Source organism: Scomber scombrus, chromosome 2 (genome assembly GCF_963691925.1).
Source record: "Scomber scombrus chromosome 2, fScoSco1.1, whole genome shotgun sequence".
Classification (NCBI taxonomy): domain Eukaryota; kingdom Metazoa; phylum Chordata; class Actinopteri; order Scombriformes; family Scombridae; genus Scomber; species Scomber scombrus.
In genome coordinates, this window is record NC_084971.1 from 6,103,256 (window position 1) to 6,125,918 (window position 22,663).

Consider the following 22,663-nt stretch of genomic DNA (forward strand, 5'->3'; position numbering starts at 1 on the left):
AGTAAACATTTTCAAAATGTGTTTATGGTCTCAATCGCTAGTTTAAAGCCTTCTTCAATGCAGTATGATGTTCATTTGTGAAATTTTGGCCTCCCTGATTTTATAATTGACGATAAAGCAGGGTATGCATTAGGGCGTGGCTACGTCATGATTGACAGGTTGATTGGTTCACAGGTTCAGGAGGGCGCCTCTTGCTCCTCCTGATGCCCATAGAAGTAGAATCCGTGTTTTTTTTTTACCTGGTATGCACCGGAAATTCTCAAGATGGCGCTGCCCAGATCCGAAACTATTCGCTTCCAAGCAGCAGTCTACAAACCAATGGGTGACGTCACGGATGTTACGTCCATTTTATATACAGTCTATGGGAGCGACCTTGTAGCCGAGTGGTTACAGCACAAGCCATATACCGGCAAGGTCCCCGGTTCGTGTCCGGCAAGGGACCTTTGTTGCATGTCATACCCATTTCTCTCTCTCCCCTTGTTTCCTGTCAGCCTCTCTGCCACTAACTGTCCGATAAAGGCAAAAAAAATAAGATAAAAAGAGTAATCTTTTAAGAATAGTTCACTATAAGGTGTTATCTCAAAGCTACACGATATCAGACGCTACAGTCTCTTTCTGTATTTGTCTATTTGTCTCAGTTTAGGTGTGTGTGACAGTATGAATATGAAGAGATCATTCATTGCCACTGTTGATACTGGAGGGCTCTGTAAAACAAACCTTGCTGCCACCAATCCAACAATCCAGCACCCGAAATGCACAAAAGCTTCCAACACTTTGCGATGGGGAAGTGCCTACTGTCTGCGGAGATGGATCACGAAATCACAAAATGGGTCAGCAGCATTAGCGCTGTGACGTTCAAGGGCCACGCGGCTGATGGGGCCCAAATTAAAGCCATGAAATATGTCGCCGTACTGTTATCTGCACGCTAACTTCTTTAAAGTCTGCTTTGAAAGGAGAATTGAGATATAGAGGGGTTATAAAATGTGCAGGACAATCTTAAAAGTGGGATATTTCACATTCAGGATAAGATGGTATCTTTGCTCAAATTAAATTAGGCCGCACATATCACTGCAAAAAAAAAAAGAAGAAAAAAAGAGTCCACAGACTAATTTTTGCTGACAGGCAAGAAGGTTGGCTCATGCTTTGCTCAGTCTGCTTTGAATGAAATGCAAAGTTCAAACTTTTCAACAATTCAGGAAGTGTTTGTTTGGAATCCATTGCTACAACTAACACACGTATGACCACGATAGATAATGCTACGTTGCTGTAGGCCTATATTTAAATTCATTTGGGTGTCATGAGACGCTCAACCCACGAGACCACACCTGTTGACCCTTGAATGCCCACTCTTGTGTTTAGCAGTGACAAAAGAGAGAGGGCTGCTGTAAAGTAGGCACAAGAAGCCCCCTTTTTGATGTTGACCCTGCCCTGACCCTTTTGTTGGGGGCCCTAACCATTTCACAGGAAGATCCAAACGCTTTAAAAGCACAATACAGGACAAGAGTGCCTCCACTGACTTGCTATGAAGCCCCAATAAAATGGGGTGACCTGGAGGCTAATTGAGAGCTCGTGGTTGAGAAGAAATTAAAGGCATCTGGTGTATCACCACAGATTGGAAATAAAGCTCCTCTTTAATTAGAGGCTGTATTTAAGACAAGCATTTCACCGCTTTCAGTGCAGGTGACACATCAGAACACAAAGAAGACAGTGGACTTTTAATTCAATGTGTAGTGGACGGATTGTTAAAATAAACTTCCTTCTTTTGTTTCTTTCTCTTGCTTTCTTTCTTTCTTAGTATACTGCAAAAGTCTTTGATGGTGTATCATTAGTTGCATCAGTCAAACAGTAGGCCTGTGTTCTTTTTTTTTTGTCGCTTTTTCATAAGAACTTTTGGATTTGCATCATATCACACAGCCCACAGTATATGTCCCCACAATGCCAACAATAAATTCTGTACAGAGCCTGATTTATCGCCTTTTCCTCTGCTCAAATCCTACACTTGTGCTAAAATAGCACCAAAAAAAAAAGTGGATAGGGTGGATAATTACAAATAACCCAATATTTGGGAGTTCAAAGGCTGTGGTGGGTTTGAGTGATAATTTTGGCTGAAGCATCACCATAAACACTAATAAAATTAAGTGCGTCGGAGGGAGGAGGGGGCGTGGCCAGGCGTCCCTTTGAACAGACCCTGTGATCAGTTCTCCCTCTCAATTAGCGTATTGTCCACTTCTCCTTTCAGCTAGGAGGGAGGGGGCAGTCTCCCCCCTAGCTTCCCTTTGAAGTGATTATCCCTTTATCTCAAGCCTGAGCGAGGAATATCTTGGGGGACAATGGCAAATTAAAGCCCATATGGAGAGAAGCGTGAATGTCTGTTTGTAGGCTCAGAGAGAAATAGAAAAAAAAAGGGAGCGATAGAGAAATAAATAGAGAAGACAGAGAGAGGGAGAGAGAGAGGAAAAGAGGGGCAAATAGCATCATTCTGTTTGCATGAGCTGAAGGGTGAGTGGTAGATGTCAACACTCATCCCCAAAAAAAAGTAATTTAGGGCTCGTGCCTGAGTTGACACTTGTAGCGGAGTGACTTTAGAAGAGCTAAAGGAAAGAAGGAGGGGGGAGGGGGGGGTGGGTGTATCTGTCATGACAGATGGAGAAAGACGGAGAGGGAGGAATGGAGAGATAGAAGGATGAGCATGAAGAAGAGAGAGAGAGGAGTGCAGTTGTCAGCAGAATCAGATGGCGGTCAGGCAGACAGGCTTGAAGAAGATACAATTAAAGTGTGGAGTTAAGACGGGCTTTGAAGTCGGACATGGTGCATAACACCCTTAAAGTTTGAGAAGCCAGCCATTCATCCGCTTGTTATGGCTTGTTAAGACAATTCCTTTTAAAAGGCCCAATTTGAGAAAATAAACTTTAATTTCAACTTTGGGGAAAACGTCTAAATAAAATGGAGAGCGGGAACAATCAGGTGAGGTTTTTAAAAATAATAATAATAATAAGGTTTTAAAAAAAACCCAGAATGGTCATCTTTTGAAACTTGAGTGAGGGATTTGCTAAAGAAGATGTGGGGGTGTGTGAGCACTAAGGATGAATAATTACTTTCTCTTCCCACTCTCTCTCTCTCTCTCACTCTCTCTCTCTTTTTTCTTTACAATCCTGTTTTTCGGTGGCTTAAAAGTTTAATAATGTATAGAAACAATGCCTGTGATGCTTGGCCTAATCCGTTTTGGCTTGGCAAACCTTTGTGGTAACCGAAAACCCTCCTATCTGATGTGAACAAATGTTTGCCAAACAGGCCTGTACAGACAGTCAGTCTGTGAGTCTGTCTTTCTCAGTTTAAAGATTATATACAACTGAAATATTATATTTAAAAAACAACCTTCTGCCGGCCTTGTTGCATCATTTAATGAAAGGAAACTGTTAACACAATTCATTTTATCACAATATTTCACACACTCTGTCCTCTTGCACTGACTCTTCTATATAACTGTTCATTATTCTTGCAGTGATGTCACCAGAACAATTTAATGTGTAATAATTAGTTTGTCAATTTGTCACGCTCAATAAATCATTCTCATTCTGATTGTGAAAGCCAGAAAAACGCGTGTGTGTTCACTTTGAGCTCAGTTAGACTTCCTTAATGGGCATCAGACAAATGATGTAGAAAAATGCTTGATATAAAGCGGCAGTCGGGCTTATTAGAAGCCGAACATTACTCGTTAGAGACCTACGCTGACATCGGTTCAAGCTCGACCTGACAGCAAATCCATGCACTGATAAGGCAAAATGAATTGTCCCCTAGCTGTTGACTCTTGGATAAGACAGAAGCAGCAACAGACACCATAAAAACCAACAGAACAATGTGACAATTGTTCATTGTTTAAAATACAATCTTTCTTTACAGCCAGCCGCTGTGATATCAATATATCAACATCCTGCCACTTCAGACAACCTTCACAAGAAAAGCGTGGCCACATAGTATCATATTTGATGCCAAAAAACCAAACAAAATAAACAATTGTGAGAAGGGTTAGCATTAACCTGTCAAGCATGTCATCATCAGTGTGATTTGATACACAGGTTTTGATTCGTTGTCGCCTTTAAAACCTGTTTTGCGTCCTATACTGTTTGGCACACGGTTTTTCACAGGGCATCACAAAAATCACAATCATACAGATTGAGGTCGACACGAGCATAAATACCAAAGGGTGGACAAAATAATACAAACACTACATGAAAAGGGTCCTAAACTCTGAAGTGACTGGACCATGATTACAAAGGCAGCTACACAGGCAAATTAAGCTCAATGCCAATTAGCAGTATGTGTGAGCTTTAAAGAGACTGACGAAACATTTTCCTATGTGAATTTTAAAAGCAACTATCAGACTTCCAAAGAGGTAAATAGTTGGTCCCTGGATTATAAATGCAACTGTTGAAACAGCGAGGCTGGAAAAGGCTCTACTATTTTGCCAAAATAAGCCCAAATTAAACAAATTGCTTCTGTAATGAGGGATAGTGGTCAGAATTTGCTGTGACAGAAATCTGACGGAGCTGGTACCAAACACCCAACACTATCGCTAGACAAGAATGTTGATAATTGATTCAGTAAAACCACTGATTATGTTCAATTGCAGCTTTTTTCAGCATCCAATGTTGATTTTTTTTTTAGTAATTATTCCGCATTTAGCAACAGTGGTAGCCAGTGGTTAAATTCAGGCAAAGATTTTGGTCATTACAACAATCATGATTAAGGTAACGCAACTAAAAAGTTAAAAAAACGTTTCAATTTGAAAAACAACTTTATCACTCAGTCACTTTCATGTTTTTCTCACCTAAAAACTGATCTTTTTTCCTGGTAAGTCTACACACTACATTACAACCATACTACTTCCTAATACTAAATTAATTCCCCAACTTCTCCAATAAATGTGCACAGTGGCTGTAGTTGTACAGCAGTAGTCATAATGGGCTAGATAAAAGAGCCTGAAACAAATTTGACATGTCAAAGCTGAGAAATGTAGAAACACGGGTCGGATTATCAAACGTACAGATGCTAATTATCTTAATGAAACAAGAGGGAGCAAATATGCTTGTCATAAAAATCCATAATTATTGTAGCTGTCAACTGGATATTTTGAAATATGAGATGAACTGCCAATCATGTTTGCTGATGGTGGGTTGCGTTCATTTACCCTAAATGTGGTGTGTACAGCCTATTCTGTTCCGCCAGCTCCTTAATTGATTCGATTTGAGAACAGCTGTCCTATTGATTGTTTAAAATATGGTTCATTTCCAGAAATATTTACACGTTTTTCCTTGCTGTTGCTGAGGGTATGTGTGTACGCTAATATGCATGAAATAGCACGTGCATGTTTAAAGGATGGTGAGTTTTGCAGGGTTTTACTTATTTATTTTAAAGATGTCATAATATGAAAAGGAAAAAGTAATGTCCTCATCTCACTTTCATGCCAGACAGTAGTGTTCACTAACATTATTCCCACAGCAGCCATTTGGAATTTACACTGCCTTACCTTAAGTAACCCAGAAGATGAATGCCTCTATACAAGAAATCTAACATTACCTCAACAGACCTAACAACAACAACTCAAGGGATGCTTTAAATTTGCAGGGGAGTTAACTAGTACTTCCACAGATTTCCATGGTATTAATGTACGTCATACACTTCAAGGCCTCATACTCCCGAAGAAATATCTCATGCTAAATCGGAAACCACAATTACAAAGCGAAGCAGTCTGAAACCTAATTTATAGCATTCCATCACGTTAGGTCGGAAGCCACGATGACTCATGTGTGTACAAACTTGTCTTTTATGAGAAAATCTTAATTTTAGGTTTGAAAATGAAATAGTGATTTGGATTTTGTGCAAATATGACAGTGGGAATTAAACACTAAATACTGTGAAGTTCATAGCAGAAGGCTAAGAGGTCAGGTAGAGTCGGACAGTGCAACTATAAGCAGCAGTTTAAGTACAGGAAAGGGTACAAACCATTACAGTATGTTGAGATGTAGGTTCACTCATGCATAAAACCTACTTATTTTTGCCTCTTTACATGCATGTCTATAGCCTAATTATGTCTGCTTTTATGAACTTATATATGTGTTTTGTACAAGTCAGGTTCTTGGCTTTATTCTCTAAGTTTAAGATATGTTTACTAGATGAGTTAAACCCACCTACTGTGAATAAAGGAAGTCCCGGATACAGTAAATGAGAGCAATCATCCAGGACCTCAGCTCTGGCCAGCTGCATATTGTTCGTTAATTCCCGAGAGAGTTTTCTAAATCCATAACTAAAACTAAGATAAAAGTGTTTTGACCCTATTGTGGGATGTTTCCCAGTGTCATGCAGCTACTCAGCAGGTGTGCAGAGGGAGGGTGAGTTTCAAAAACACACAGCGCAGCAGATAGGCAAAGAGGAACATCAACAAAGCACTGCTGCTTTGCACCTCACTGACTGCACTGACAACCGATAGGGAAAACATTCCCACAGCGAGAAGAGAAAAAAAAGATGGAGGGAGGTGAAAGATAGAGGGACGAGAGATGTATAGCGTAAGATGGAAAGAGATAAGAGAGGCAAAGAGGGACAAAAGAGGAGCGAGGAAGACAAAGAAAAATGAATGAGGAAAGAAATATATCTTGCTTGTGAATTTAGGATCAGAATTTACAACCAGAAAACAAGACTGGTGAAATTTGAGGTTTTGAAGAGAGGAAGAGAACAACAGAGACATGGAGGAGAAATGCAGGCATAGACACAAAGATACAGGGGCTGCAACAATAATGGAAGCACCTGTACCATCTTTTGTTATCAAGTACAGCAGCTGCACAAAAAAAATAGTACATTTGTGAAGCAGATAACGCTCAGCTTTTGGTAAGACTGTGCAGGAGGTGTTCAAATTTTTACGTCGTAATTTTAATTTGGATTGCATTCTGTTGTAAATTATAGACGTTGATATAGTAACACAATTTAAATACAAAAATGCAACAATTTATTACCTCAAAAACTGAATCAACATGTCTGACTCACTGCCCGAAAATATGAATTTGATCATTTCTGGATCTGTAAAAGTGATATTTGTTGTAAGATTGTTGGGCCCCATTCATACATAGGCATTCAAACACTGGACAAACCTTTAAAAAACATGCTGGTGTTGCCCATTGCTCAATGAATCAAAGCAGCCCAGCAATGTGAAGATGCTGAGAAAGGTTCAACTTTTTGTAAAAGTCCGCCGACATGCAGGAGCTACAACCTGAAGACAACCAATCACCAAGGCTGGATAAGTACCCGATGGTCAATGATTATGATTCCCCAATTTTCTAAGTCTAACTTTAATGAGCTAAAGGGATGCTTGAAATAAACTACTTTGTTATGTGTATATAATGGCAGTGTGAGAAAATCTTCCCAATCAGAGCTGAGTATGTAAATTACATGTTCAATGCAAACACGCTTCAAGCTAATTGTATCTGAATTTGAGTATAAAAATGAAAGACAGAATATAAGAAGGACAGATGAAGAGCAAAGCATAAACTTTCATTGCCTTCATTATTCAGCACAATTGGAGACCTTTCTGCAATATTACTGAGTCAATAATGCTTTGTATAGTTCAAAAATGTGAGTATTTCAACTACTATGAAGTCCAAACAGTAGGGAGGAAAAAAACAGAGTCTGTGTGACTGAAAAGGTCAACAGAGTTCACCGGGCCTCATATTAACAAGTAGCACCACCTCGGAGTGGAGCAAAGGGAAAGGCCGCCAATCATCGCTGCTCCTACGGCGTAGCTGAAATGTGTCAACAAAGCAGTGTGAAAAGAGCATGCTCCACTGTTTGCCCTCCCACACCTGAAGATGATGATATGAAAAAAAAGTGCATAAAGAGAGAGAGGGTGAGAGAAAGCAAGGGTAAGACCCCCCCACCCCCACCCCTCTCAACCATCCACCCGCCCACCAATCCTCCTCCTCTCTCTCAGAATAAAATCCGGTGCCATAAAATGTAAGAGCGGGCAAACAGCTCCTCCCCAGCTTGTCGGGGAGTTTGTTTTAAAGTGGAAATGAGGCTGATGGCGCACTTGGCGATTAGCCCCGCGGCTAACATGAAAGGAGAGGAAAAGACAGCTGCTAATTTTCTCCTTTGACCTTTGGCTCCCGCTGGTATTTCATACAAACGCTGATTTATGGAGGAGCCTAACAGCTCACTGCTACTGGAGGGATTACCGTAAGAGAAAGGGTGGGAGGGAAGAAAAAAAAACAAGAAGCTGACCTCTAGGACTCACAGTATCTCCACTCATTCATTTCATCTTTTTGTTTCTATCTCTGCCCTTTTTTACTTCATATGTCCTCCCCTCTCTCTCTCTCTCTCTCTCTCTCTCTCCCCCATATCTCTTTGTCGATTTCCCTTTGTTTCTCACTCTGTCTGCCTTGGTGCATTTCCAACTCTTTATCTTTTTCCATCTTTATTTGTAGTCTGTTTCTGTCTGCATTTGTCCTTCATCGTGTCCATCCTTTTACCCGCTCCCTCTTGTGCTCTCACTCTCTCTCTCTCTACATTCACTGTGAAATAACCATTTACAGCACATTAGGTACATTTAGTGTATGAGTCTGTTCTTTATATCACGCTCTTTTTAGATTATCATTACAAACTGAAAACAAACCCTGACATCCTGATGCCCTGTGGTGCAAAAATGAGAAAGACGACACCAGTTTCTGTGCAGTGTCCAGTTGTCAATATGAATACATGTTATGTCCCAGCACTTTTGCTGCAGGGAGAACACATCAAAGATAGTTTCAAGCAGGTGCCATGTATGGATGGCCCCCATGTAAGGAGGTCCTTAAAAGGCCTCTGGGGCATCGGAGACCCAGGAAGTGTATATCCGGCTGCACATTCCCTTCCTCCCCTCCTTCTCTTTATTATTGCCCTTCTGTTGTCCCTTTATTGTTCCCAGAGTTTGTCAAAGGGGGGGGGGGGGGGGGGGGGGGGGGGGGGGGGGCTGCAGAGAACAGCTTTAACAAGCCAATCACTAGAAAAGCCCACTTCAAACATTCAGGATGGATATTAGCTTGCAAATAACTGTATATGATAAACAGCTTCATTAAACTGTGTTTATGTACGGACCAACTAAAGATCCATATATGTTATATTATATGATCTATATGTTTAATTTGTAGCAATACGCTGAATATCCTAAACTAAATGATGTGCTCATAGTGCCTTATGCAGTGTATGGCTCCACTACCCTTTTGGACCAAAAAATAAGTAACATCCAAGTAACAGCTCATGCATCACACATGCAACTGCAACCTGAGGCTCCTTTTTAGGTGTGATATGTATAATATTTTTTTACCATGTGCAAAACATTTTGTATTGTCTTGGGCTGTCAAAACACCTGTGAGTGTAAGGCTCAGGTGACCTTATTAATGAAGCTTCAATGTGTACGGTGACCGGTTTGTCTCATATCTTACATCTTATATTAACTTTTTATATGATATACTTATTATATACAGTTAATAAATGTTGGGTGCCCTTTGTTTAACTGAGGCTCTGCCCCTCAAAAGTGTATGTACTTCCCTGGATCTCTGCACAATTGGGCTTGTTGTAGAAAAGTTAAATAAATGTGTGTCCATATTTTGAAGAGATATCAGATAAACATCACACAAGTTTAAAGAAGATCACAATCAAACAGGTTTAATCTCAAACCTTTCTCGCAGTTATGCACTTGCTTGCAGCGAATAAGACTTTTAAAACTCAGTAATGGTCAAAATACGAGTAGAAATATATGAGAGCAGTAGAGAAAATGTCTTGTTAGAAAGGAGTTGTGCTTGTTGTATCAATGTTTTTTTTACAGAGAAATTCCTCGAACATTAAAATCCAAAAGAAGTACCAAATAAATAATACTGGGAAGTGAAGGAGTCACAACAAGAGCAGCCTGTCACCAGCCAGACACAACAACCATGGCCGAGCTCGGAGGCAGATGCGCTGCATAGTTGAATGTAAGTAACTTTTTTTAGGATTTCAAAAAAAATCATAGCGGATCCTTTACCAGATTATTTAGCATTTTGGTTGCATTAGAAAAACTAGCAAGACTGTTTCTGTGATGCACTGAAGCTTCTTCATGTTCACTGAATAGAAGACCCAGAGCGGCCAAATTCTGCATTGATAGTGTTGCATGGTGCAATGCAAGGAAGTGACACTCATTGATATGTTTCAGGTCAGTTTATCATTTGTTTCTTGATTTTATTACAGATCCTTTTTGGGAAAGAACTACGCTGTCAAAGATCCTGATATGACTGTAAGAGAATTTAGTGACTATTCTTACTATTACTAAAACCTCAAAACTTTATAGTCTATATAACAATAGGCCAGAATAAATCTTTCATGTTCACACTCTGCATGGCTTCAACTGTATCTCTCTCTCTCTCTCTCTCTCCACCTTTTGTTCTCACCCTCTGGGTTTCATTCAGAGTTCAAGCAGGTCATTAGCAGAGTGATTACAGTGAGAGAGAGGGCATCCATTAAGAAAATGCGAGCGTTTGCGTGCGCGTGTGTGCGCATGTGCCTCTCTGTGATCAACGTGTGAATGCGTGCATGCGTGTGTGTGCCTCACTGTGATCACAATGTGTGTGTGTGTGTGTGTATCAATCACTCCAGTGTGGGTGACGACGAGGAGCTGTTTGTCTTTCTCATAAAAGGGAAAGGGATCAAAAGGGCTGGTCTACCAGCTGGACCTTCAATCACACTGGGACAACGTGACTTTAGAGCCCTGGGCAGCTGGAGCTCTGGGGACTAATGGTGTATGTGTGTGTGTGTGTGTGTGTGTGTGTGTGTGTGTGTGTGTGTGTGTGTGTGTGTGTGTGTGTGTGTGTGTGTGTGTGTGTGTGTTGAACCCTTTTAATCAGGGTCCATGCACATTTTCCATCTCAAAATTACATGCGTATCCTATACTTTAAAGGATAATTCAGTTTTATTACAACTAGGCTCTTCTTTTTGTAATTCTGCTTTAGTTATGACCACATTGTACTCCCCGATGTAATGGATCTTTTTCACCGAAGACATTTTTTATGTCATCGTAGGAAAAGCACATGCTAGCAGGTGTTAAAAAATAAAATGATTGATGAATGCTGAATTCCATTTACTGTAGCTGCTTCAGTTTCAGCAGTTCCTGGTAGAGGCGTCATTGTTAATGTTATCAGTAACACCTGTGCTTTTCCTACTATGAAAAGTCAAAATGTCTGCTATGAAGAAGGCTTATTGCTGAGATCTGGGTACATACCAATATCAAAATTGGAAAAAGTTGTAAACAAGCCAATAGTTTAGCCAGATGATCTACACTAGTTTTGAGTTTATCCTAAATCTATGTAAAATCCCTCACTGTACAAAAAAACTACTCTAAGGTGGACAACAGCTGAAAGATGAACCAGGAAGTTTGGCTAATCTTAGAAATGGTTTAAAACCTGTATTCCTGTCTGAATTCTTTGTAGCAACATGCCAACAACTTTTCCAGATTTTAGCAATTAATTTGGTGCATGCAATGTTATAATAGTAATGAATGAACTAATGACAACCAACACTACAATGATAAGATACATGAGTGGTTGTAATACACCAACCTGCAACTTCTCTGAAGGTTTTGTTCATTATTCTGTTTGAAGCTGCTAATAGTGGTTTGACAGTAGATCTATGGCATTAACACAGGAATATTTGTCTGAGAGTTTGTGAAAGTACATTGATTATTTTTGATGTGATGTGTATTGCAACTAAATACAGTAGGGATGGGAACATTCACAATGCAACTGCCCCAATTAAAAAAGTTGCACCGGATAGTAATTGGATAGGAATTTGTGATGCATTGTTTCTAACATCTTTTAATCTGCAAAATCCAATTTATTCGTACGTAATTATTATTGTTCTGCATGTCAGAGTAAGTGGATTATGAAACTATTTTGACGGTAATTGGTTTGGTTATGGAGTATGTGCATGTAAACTGGACACAGAGGACCCTAACCCTAACCCTAACCCTAACCCTAACCCTAACCCTAACCCTGACCCTAACCCTGACCCTAACCCTGACCACAACTTATGAAAAGGCCTCTTTGTGAAAGTCCATTGTTTTTTTAGAGGTCAAAAAGAAGTAGAATAAATGAGATGCTTACTGAGTTGCAGTACAAGCGAAATAAATGTGTTAAGAAAAAAAACAGCACTTTTTTAGTTAATTTATGATTTGCTGTATGCTTAAGAAATAAAATCGCACTCTCTGTATCATACTGAATTGCACCGCATTATTCATTGAATCTCATCATATTGCATTGAATCTCATTGTCTTCAACTAAACTGTGTCGAATCGAAACTGCGTTGCAACAGGGATGAATCGTATTGTATCATATCATGTTGTATCGTATCACAGTTGCTTCGCATGTGTTTAATGTATTGGGTATTAATGTAATGGGTCCTCAGTTATAGAAATGCACATCTCTACTGTACTGCAGTCTGGTAATGCAGACTATGTAATAGCAATGTTCATGTGTTCAAGTTCAGTTCCAGTGTTCCAGATTGGCTTCGGACCTTTGCTGCTTGTTGTCCCCCATCTTCGCCTCTTCTCATTTCCTGTAACATCTACTGTAAACTATCTAGCAAATGCAAACATTCTCCAAAAAATACTAAATGGAGGAGTTTCAACTTTCTCAGACATTCCAGCTGAAATCAGGAAGCTCAATAATTTTGTGCATTTAGAGAAAAATAAGGGGGGGGGGGGGGACAGTTCTTTTGTCAGTGTGACAACATGTACAAATTGAACGCGCATGACCATTCACGTAGGCCAGACCATAAACAGGCAAAGGGGGTGTCATGATGCAGATGAATTATTGTAAAGCAGGATTGTGGCAGCCCAGCATTACAGGCAATGACGTAAAAAGACTCCAAAACATCCAATGTTTCATTTCAATTTCCTCAGCAAAGTCTTAAGCAATGACTCACCCACCGCTGCATGTATAGGCTCCATCCATATGATGTTTCCACCACAATCTTAGCCGACACCTGTCAAAAGAGCAAAAAATAAATAAATAATTCCCACATAAACAAACAGCAAATTACAAATCATCTCACGTTTTATAACTTTTGGCAAGTTGTTCCCACACTGAAGCTCATTTGCAACTAGTTCTGTAACCCAGTGGGCTGTGGGATAATCTGTGATATGGCACAGGCTACAGTGTTTAAAAAAAAAAATACTATCTGCATGTTGTCAAATGAACAGGAATGCAGAAGCTATTGCAACCAGAGTTCAGCAGCTACACAGATGAGGTGAGAGTTCAAAATCCTTGCACATTCTTGCTAAGACATTCCACAGACATAACTTATCATATTTCCTTTCAAAGCCCCCTCCGAGCTCCAAAGTTCCAAAATGTCACCCTACTTTCTTTTGTGCCCGATATAAATCATCTCCCTGCTTCACAAAGGAGGGAATTTTTTTTTACCTGGGTATGTGTGTAAGTGCAAACGTGTGCATATGTGAGAGTCCTTGAATGTGTTCATATGTCGAGGCGGCAAGATCAAGGCTGCCGGAGAAGCATGACTGTAGAGTTTTAAGATCTTAACACAGGCGTTGTAACTGCCATGTTGACAGTTTGTGTCTGGGAACCTCATCCAGATTGTCCATTGTTCTATGAAGGTCAATTTAGGCTTATTATATGGTTAGTAAAGGATTTTCTTGTCAAGTACAAGCAAACATAAATTAAAATGTCTGGCTCGGCTAGAACGATGAGATAGCACTAACAGCACATATGCTGGTTTCACACATTTTGATGGTTCCTCATACTTTTTTAGTCACAGCAAAAGAAAAGGTATAATGAGGAAGGAGGAATGGAGTCAAGTGACTACCCTCATCACTTGAGTTATGTTGATCATGTTTCTAGAGCGCCAATGTTTGATTTATGACTTACTCGAGTTTGGAAAAGTCAACCCAATATCCTAGGTGTAGACAGATGTATTCTGTTGTAGCCAATCCAGGAAGTGGAGGTCAGGATGGTGGATGGGAATATTAGCATGTTTGTATCTGCCACAGACCTGCAATTAACATTTGCCTTTTTACCAACTATAACAGTGAATAATAAAGTGTTTTGGTTGCCTAACCTTAACCATAGATAGTGTAAAAAATAAATAATTAAAAAAATAGTGGATGTAAAAAATAGTATTTTAAAAAACTATATAAAAGTATTTTGAGGAAGAACAACTGCAGAACGACAGTAACATACTGTGGCAAATATCACCCTAAAATCAGATTAAATGTCCATTTAGACTTTTTGATTCTTGATTCTAAGAAACAGGTCTATTAGGAGTATGCTAGAAAATCCTAAAACTTAAAGTATAGGTTAACATTTTTTCAAGTCTGTCCAAAACAATAGTCAGGTGCCCATATGAATATTGACATATTTTTCTTGCTGTAATCATTCATCCTGTTCATGCAGGCCTAGCTAACCTGAGGCTTCAGCTGTTTAAATTAGTCAAATCAAGTCAATATCTTTAAAAGCAGTTTTACTGCCAAGTCCCCTCTTTTTATTACGATCCCTTCAGTTGCTGAACAGGAAGATACTCTCTGTTGAAACAAAGAGCGAATTTTTGACAAAAACTCAACTTCATATTATCATCAGATAAACTTTTAAATACTCAAACCAGGACTGCCTGTTTCAATGTCCGTATGGGAACCATAGTATTGTTTTAAGACAGACTTAAACATTTTTGAGCTCATCCTTTAATGTCTATTTCAACAGTAGTTCATTTCTAGGATGAACTTCAACTGGTTGCACATACTTCAGATTTGATGTGTCAAAGGTAAAACCAACAAATCTTTCAGTCATGGCTTAGGAGCCGCCTGCGACTAATTCTTTGAGCCTGTGACATACTGCGGGTAACACTACCTGTTGAGGATGCAAGGAGTGGGCGCAACTTTTTGTATGTGTGTCATGACATCACCGAGTCTATTCCCAGTCTTTTCAAGGGCTCAGTGGGTAAACAGGTTGAGAGACAAGGTTTCGAAACCGCAGATCAAAGAAGGAGGTGTGTTACAAATGAGGTGAATTACAGCGTAGGAAAGAGATAACCGGTGTGGTGACTGCACTCCTGCCAAAAACCTTTCTTATAAACTCCTTCAAAGGTGGAAAAGAGGTTGACGCAACATCTAAATATGCTCTACTGTGTGTTTATATAAGCAGCTCTGTTGTTACCTTGTATGTCCAGTTTTAGTGGGGGATTGAGGGATTATAATATGTCTTCTATGGATTTAGAACATTTTAGACTCAGACAAACCTTTCAAAGCCTGTTGTGTAATTCCAAAAATGCATGGTCACCATAGTAAAACTTAGAATATACTGAAAAAGCTGGTGAAAGGCTTTTGACCCTGCAGCAGTGATAGCTAAATGCATGGAAGGAGCTTGGGAATGGTTTCAGAGACATTCTTTAGGAAGCCTCAAAAAAGGTTGCTTTTTTTTTAGTCCCTTTGGAATCTGAATGATATTTCAGTCAAAAGGCAAGAGCAAAATCCTGCGGTTGTGTGGGTGAAATTCGGATACCATCCAATGTTCAAAGCCTTGAAATACATATGCCACACAATGTTAAAGCATTCCTTTACACAATTTACAATGCATAAACATGATGGTTTACAGAGGCCCAGGGTGATTATTTGCACAGAGGTCTAGTTTCAGCTATTTCAGGTTTTCTTGAGGCTGCCCCACGATGCTGCCTCACAAAGTGATTCTTGAAAGTGTTAAACCACGGGCCCCCCAGCCTTGGTGAACATAAAACACTGAGTGTTTAGACTGAAATATCCAACAAAGATTATCCAGACAGCGCTAGCTACAAAGAGCAAATCACGCCTATGTATCACAAAAATAAACTTTTTTGGGCATTTATGTTGTTTTATGCCATAACTGCCTTTGAGCGTTACTCTCATTTCACACATTTCAGATTTTTATGAATGAGAAGGGTCTGCTTGAAACATAAACAGACAGCAACATATTGCTACTCATAAAATACATGACATATAAATTCTATTAAAGATAAAGTCTGACAAGTTTCACCTTAAAACTCCATTTTGCTCCAGGTCATGTACTCATGGCATCGCCTTTCTGCACGTACAGAACATGAACTTACTGTCAGCAGCTCTGATAACACAAGAGAGAATGCACCAATTTCTCATTTTTCCAAAGTTGTGAAAAACCTAAGCAGAGCAGCATCTCCACAAGGGCCCCACTGATGTATCATGAAAGACTGTGACTTCTCAGTTTGCATTTGATACGGTGTCTTTTTAGCAGCCACGCGAGAAAGCCAGTTATGGGAAAACTGCAAAAGGGAGAGACAGGACGAGCTCCTGGGCCTTCAGAAGTCTTGTCAAAAGCCTTTCCTTTCTATGCTTTGTCCCACCAATATTCATCTTGCCAGTTGAAAAGTGAAGACGGCAAAAACTTCGGGCTTGAAAAGAACTTTTCAACTTCTAAGAGACACCTCGCAACAGGATTGAGTATTTGAAAAAAGAAAAAAGACAAAAAAAACCTGAAACAGTAGGAATGGAGGGACTTCCAGACTGAGAGGCATGTTAAAGAATCAGATACCACATTTGGAAAATGGAGCGAAGATGAATATGGCATTGTCCTTTGTTGAAAAGAGGAACCAGACACATACAGAGCGTGTTGACTCTGGCATGCTTTGTGTCCCCACATCCTTAAAATCAGTTTGACATATCCCAATAAACCTAAGCTTTCTATATATGATCAGTGTGTGTGTGTGTGTGCACAGGCAAGACAGATCTAGATAGTTAAAATAGAAAGACAGCGATTGTGTGTATGTGTGTGTGGTGGTGTGCATATGTTTATGTATTAGCTACAATCAACAGTAACACCTTGTTAGACAGAATTCTTTTCAGAACTGTCGTCCTGCAGCAAGCTGTTAAAAGAAAAGTTTAATAAAGTTTGAACACCATTTATTTTATCTCAAAGATCAGTGGGGCCTTTCAAAATTTGCCGAGCAAAAACTTTCACTCCACATCTTTTTACCTCAACTCTACTCGTCTCTCAAAAGAAAGCTGACTTCATCACCGCACCTCGAGAGTTTGACGAAAATGAACGCTAAGCTCTTGAATCCTTTCTTTCTTTCGCTCAATGGCAAAATGAATAAATGATATGCCTCCCTTTAATCGACGCACTCAGCGATAACAAAGAGACTTCGAGACACTTTGAGGACACCTAACGATCAGAAGCATCAGGAGGTGCTCATCGTTTTCGTTGACGGACAGGCAGATCAAAAAGCAAGCCCCTTAAACGCTTCTACCCACTTTAGAATAATCTCGCTTTTTCCCTCTTTCAAGCACAAAGTGGGAAGAGAGAATAATTGTTTCATCTTTACTCTCTTCTCCAGTTTCAAAGTTATTTTGCCCGTGATAAAGCGCTCAGTATTGACGACTTCGAAGGTGCCTTGTCTCTTGAAAGAAGTGACATTTTATCTATATATAGTCTTAGAGTGTGCTTCAATTTAACTTTGTCTGGCGCAGAGCGCGTCTAGTGTTGATGTGGCTGACAGCTGCTGGTTGAAAGACACGGGGAAAGTACTGAAGATTCAAATGAAGTTTTGCCATGACGACAGGGGCTTGATGTATGCTAATCAATCGATGGGGTAGAAAATATGCTTGCTGGTGGAGAGAGAAAAAGGGGGGGAAAAAAGTGAGTGACAGAAACTTGTCAGACAGCACTCACCGAGATATCAAAAAGTCACAAAGTTTGCGTCGCCACACAAGAACCCAAATCGCATGTGGTATATGCTACAAAAGGTTTGAGTTGAAAAGCCTCGCATTTGATATAAAGGAAAAAGAAATTGGGACAATTCTCCATATGGTGTGGCAGCAAGCAAAATTCTTCTTTTTTTTTTGACAAGGAAGGGGGGCAAGCTTTGTCTCTGTGACACCTATGGTGAATTCCTGAGAAAATGTTCTGTCTAGGTCTGTCTAAGCGTCTTCCATCCTTCAAAGGACACAATCCATAGGATGTTGAATTTCCATCACAAAAGACCCTGAACTGTCTTACCAAGTAACGGTATAACAGATGATCAAACAGGTATGTCAGATCAGATATATCAAACATCAATATCTAATAGAACAGATTGTGGAAGATGGACAAGACATCTGCTTTAAAAACACTCAGTAGAGGCTAAAAATGTACTTTCACTACAGTTTATCAGAGCTGTTTAGAGGCTCAGTAATATCGTAGCCAGATGCTTACAAGTTTACCACCTTGAAGCCGATCCCCAGGCTACCTGGCTCGGAGACTTTAGGGTAAAAACCACAACATCTGAGCTGCTGCTGTTCATTTCGGCTTTCAGCTCAGCAGCCGGAGCTTTCATAACGCAGTAAAAAATCCATTCCAGATGTGGATCCCTGTGGAATTCCAGGAAACACTCGCTATCTCCACTGATCTGTTCATCCACATGTACGTCTCACATGTGTCAAAAACAACAGGTTAAGATGACTGAGACAGCAAATTCAATCACCACCTAATAATGTCTGAGACACGCCATTCTCGACTTCTCTCGTTTCATCTCTTGAATGTGGAATTATCAAAGTGTTTCTGGGCTCTACTCTGTATGGAGGGTCTTAACTGCATGTTGTTAAGCCGCTACATGTGAAGATTTAATCATGTGCCTCTCTGTTAACCAAAAGAGACCCACATAATTAAGACAAAACAAACATGGGAGTGTCATAAAAATTTAAGGCCTGCAGAGAAGACTCAAGAGGCACAGTTGCCTTTTTTGTTGGACTTCAGAGCCACGAACACTCCCCCAAACTCAATGTTAGAACAATAAATCCTCACATACTAACAATCGAGCTCATGTACACAATGTCTGACTCATATTTACGCATACAGAATAAATGCTCTCATGTTGGCACACACACACACACATGCAGACACACACACAAGGAGCTGTGTTATCACCAAATGTGATTAACGCTGTAAAACGATTAACATCAGGGTATTTATTCAAATCTAGACATCAAACACATTCTTTCTTCTTTTTTATCTCCACAGATCACAGAAGTTACTGTCAGGGGAGAAAGGCGCCTTCCGATCAGCTCAGCGTCCAGCGCGGTCAGCCAAACAAGGCCCGTGCTTTCAGCAGAACTCTCTCGCTCTCTTTCATCATTTACAGAGGGAGCGTGCCACGCCAGCGCCGTCCTCCGTCGAAAAACAAGGCCGCTCACTGTCAGGCGGACAATGGACAGCAGAGCCGGAGGTGGCAGTGGACTCATTGTGACGGGTGATGTCACCGACATCAGACCCTGACGCTGCCAGACACCAAGCGGAGGGTCAGCGGGTCAAGAGCGAGGGCGGATGGCGAAGTGGTAACAGTGACACGGGGCTGTGGGGTTGGGGGAGGAGGGGGGGTTCATGAATGGAGGGTGTGTGTTTTTATGAACGTGTGTGTGTTCATGGTGCTGGTGAAAGAAAGACATACTCTAGATAAGCAAAATATATACAGTCATGCATAGAAACAGAAAGAATAAAGGAGATCCAGAACAGAGAGACAAAAGACAGGCTTTTGAACTACTGCAGCACAGTGATGCCATCTGATAAAACCATCATGTGGCTTTTGAACTGTGCATAATCTACACTTTATCTACAAGCACAGCCCTGCATATAAGGCAACACATTTGTGTCCTCCCATTCAACTTTACACAGAGAAAGTCCATGGCTACAAATTCTGAGCATTCACGACTACTTTCCCCTAAGACCCACACCATTTATTACCATTTAAGACTACCAATCCACAACTCAAACACTCACACACATTCATTCATTATTCAATTATGAGACACAACTTCTATTTCTGTTTTCTGGCTCTCTCGTTATCTAATAAACTATAAAATATCATCCATAATGTAGGTTTATTAGGAGGCAGTTCTAAATATCTTCCTGCCTTTCCTATTTTGTCTCAGATAACACAAGCACATGAGGATTTGGAAAGTTTTATTTAACAGTTTTGAACATTTCAACTGAGAGCAAAGCAGTGTCAAATTAGATATTCTTGAGGATTACAAAAGGAATTTATAATCAGTCCTTATCAGGGGCCTTAACTCAGATTTGGCCCCCTAGTGGTATTTTACTGCAATTGCACATTTTTGAGTGACTTTGAAAGACATTAATTTAGATTTAACCGAGGCAGTATGGCTTTTTTGCATGGTACATTTAAAATCAACACACCTTAGAAGACAAGTCATGTTGATTTTTTAGAAAATGTACAACTATGACTATCATTTGAGGAGCTTGTTTTCATTTCTGACTCCCAAAATCTGTTGGACTTGGTATATTTTTACACCAGTGCTTCTACTTTTATAAAAACTCAGTTAAGTAACAATATTTCTACTTGAGTTCTGTTTCCACTGGTATTCATTAGCAACATATGGTTGACAAGGTTCTGCTGTAGACGCCCTCAGTCAGTACAATCTGAAATATTCTTTTCGCTCTGCAACATCTGATTTATAAATTGGAAGAAGCATCAGCAACAAGCTACACAGTGCATTAACATTGTTTCTGCAGGCTACCTGTCTGGAATAAACAAGTTAAAACACATCCAACCACCCACTCACCCTGACCCACAATTCCTTCATCCCGCTCCATGCCCACTTTCTCCGGCATTACTGTCTTAGTAATTAGAGACACAGCTGTCTTTGTTTTACAGTACCAATTCTGTAGAAATAGGAGGGGTATTGTGATACCAGGTGGACTGGTTTATTTTATTCAAATCTAGTCAATCATTGTTGACGAACCAGGGTTAAATCTTGGTTTGCAGCCAGTATTCAAAATGGTAACTGTTACAATTAATCAGCCAGCAACAAACAACAGATATTAAAATGTCACTGAATCACAATACAACTATGGGAATGATTACAGAGTATAGATTCACATTGTTCATCACATAAGCTGAACAAAAGCCAAAGTAGATCAGGGAACTCCTTCATTGTGACCTTAAAACAGCATTGTGTTGGTAACAGTCTAGACTCCTTACATGCAGGACCAGTCATCATCAGGACAGCCAATATTGTAGACCGCCCTTAGAATCATATTGACATAAATATCCATGAGCTGAACCTGCCTCAGCCCAACTATCTTCCTTGTAACTTCAATAAGACTGTCAAACATGCAAGTCAACAACACAAAAGGATAAAAATGGCATAAACTGAGTAATTATTAGCATGAAAATGTTAACAATAATTAATTTTCCTCAATAGAAGATGTTGCTGCTCTTTTATAGTGCATCTGCATGTGGTTGAAAGCACAATTTAACACCTTCCTACTCTTCTTTGTATTTGTTCACCAGCTCAGTATTACACTGTTAGTGTTGAGTAATGACTTTTCAACACTGCTTCTATTGTCCTTTTATGATTTAACACCATGACAGAAAGTCCTCTGACACAGACCCATGATCCTGTTCCCCTCAGCAGTAAAGCTACAACAGCATCATCTGCAGTGTGTAATCTGTGAGTTTTCACAGATGGTTTGACGGTTCTTTCTATACATTACGGCAAAGGAGCAAAGGCAAGGAGATAAAGACTGACTACAGCAAAGGTTCCACCAAATGTTTTAAGAAAACTGGTAAAATAAAATGCATATATTACTGCTTGTTTCCATTCACGACTGTTATGCAAATATTAGGAGTTGGGTGCATCAAGACAAACAGTTGGTCCCACAAATTCTCCAATAAAACATTACAAAGGAAGAGGGAACAACATGCACTGTCACTTTACCATAATAGAATGAACTGGAATGCACTTATGCACCTTACTATATAATATGTATTTACATATATTGATCTCATTAATAATAATAATTTTGATTATATTAAATGTGTTATTCTGGATTGAATTCTGCATTGAATTGAAGATAATGTTATTGGAATAATGCAGGCCATGTAGTGGATGTGATGGAAATTTTTCTCAGTGGAGTAGTAGAAGCTTGAGTGATGTTTAAGTCACATGCTTCATGTGTGTCATCATTTATTTGGGAAGTCTGTTTCCATTGCATAGTGTAAAAAGTGAAAAAAACTTTTTTATAATATTTAGTTTTAGTTTTTTTATTCTCAAATCAAAAATGGGCATAAAATATAGATACATTCAATGTATAAAAAGGGTGTGAATTCTACTGACCTGAAACCATTAAACACTTTCACTCCTTTCAAGTTGCATGGGCAATTATGACAGTTCTCATAGTTTAGCTGCATTTTACTGTTGAAGAAGCTGCATACAAACACAACAGAAGATACCACAGAGGTGTAAGTGATGCGTAAAATCTTTCATCTTATTTTACTGCATTCGATCCAGTTCCATAAGGTGCCTCAACGATGGAAACACTGCTCGTGTGTATGTGTGGGAACATCAAAACAGTTTTAATTGTGGCTAATCCTGGACTAAGATTATTTCTAATGGGAAATCTTCAGTGGAGATGCTCCGACTCAATTTCCATCTTGGATTATTGAACTCTTTCATTCACAGGCTTATATCTCAGTGTGGATAATCAGTCTTGGCTTGCCATTAAAAATAAAAAACAGAAATATGATATATATGTTGTAAACACACACGCTGATGTGCACACCAACACACACACACACACGTACACACGCACACACACAC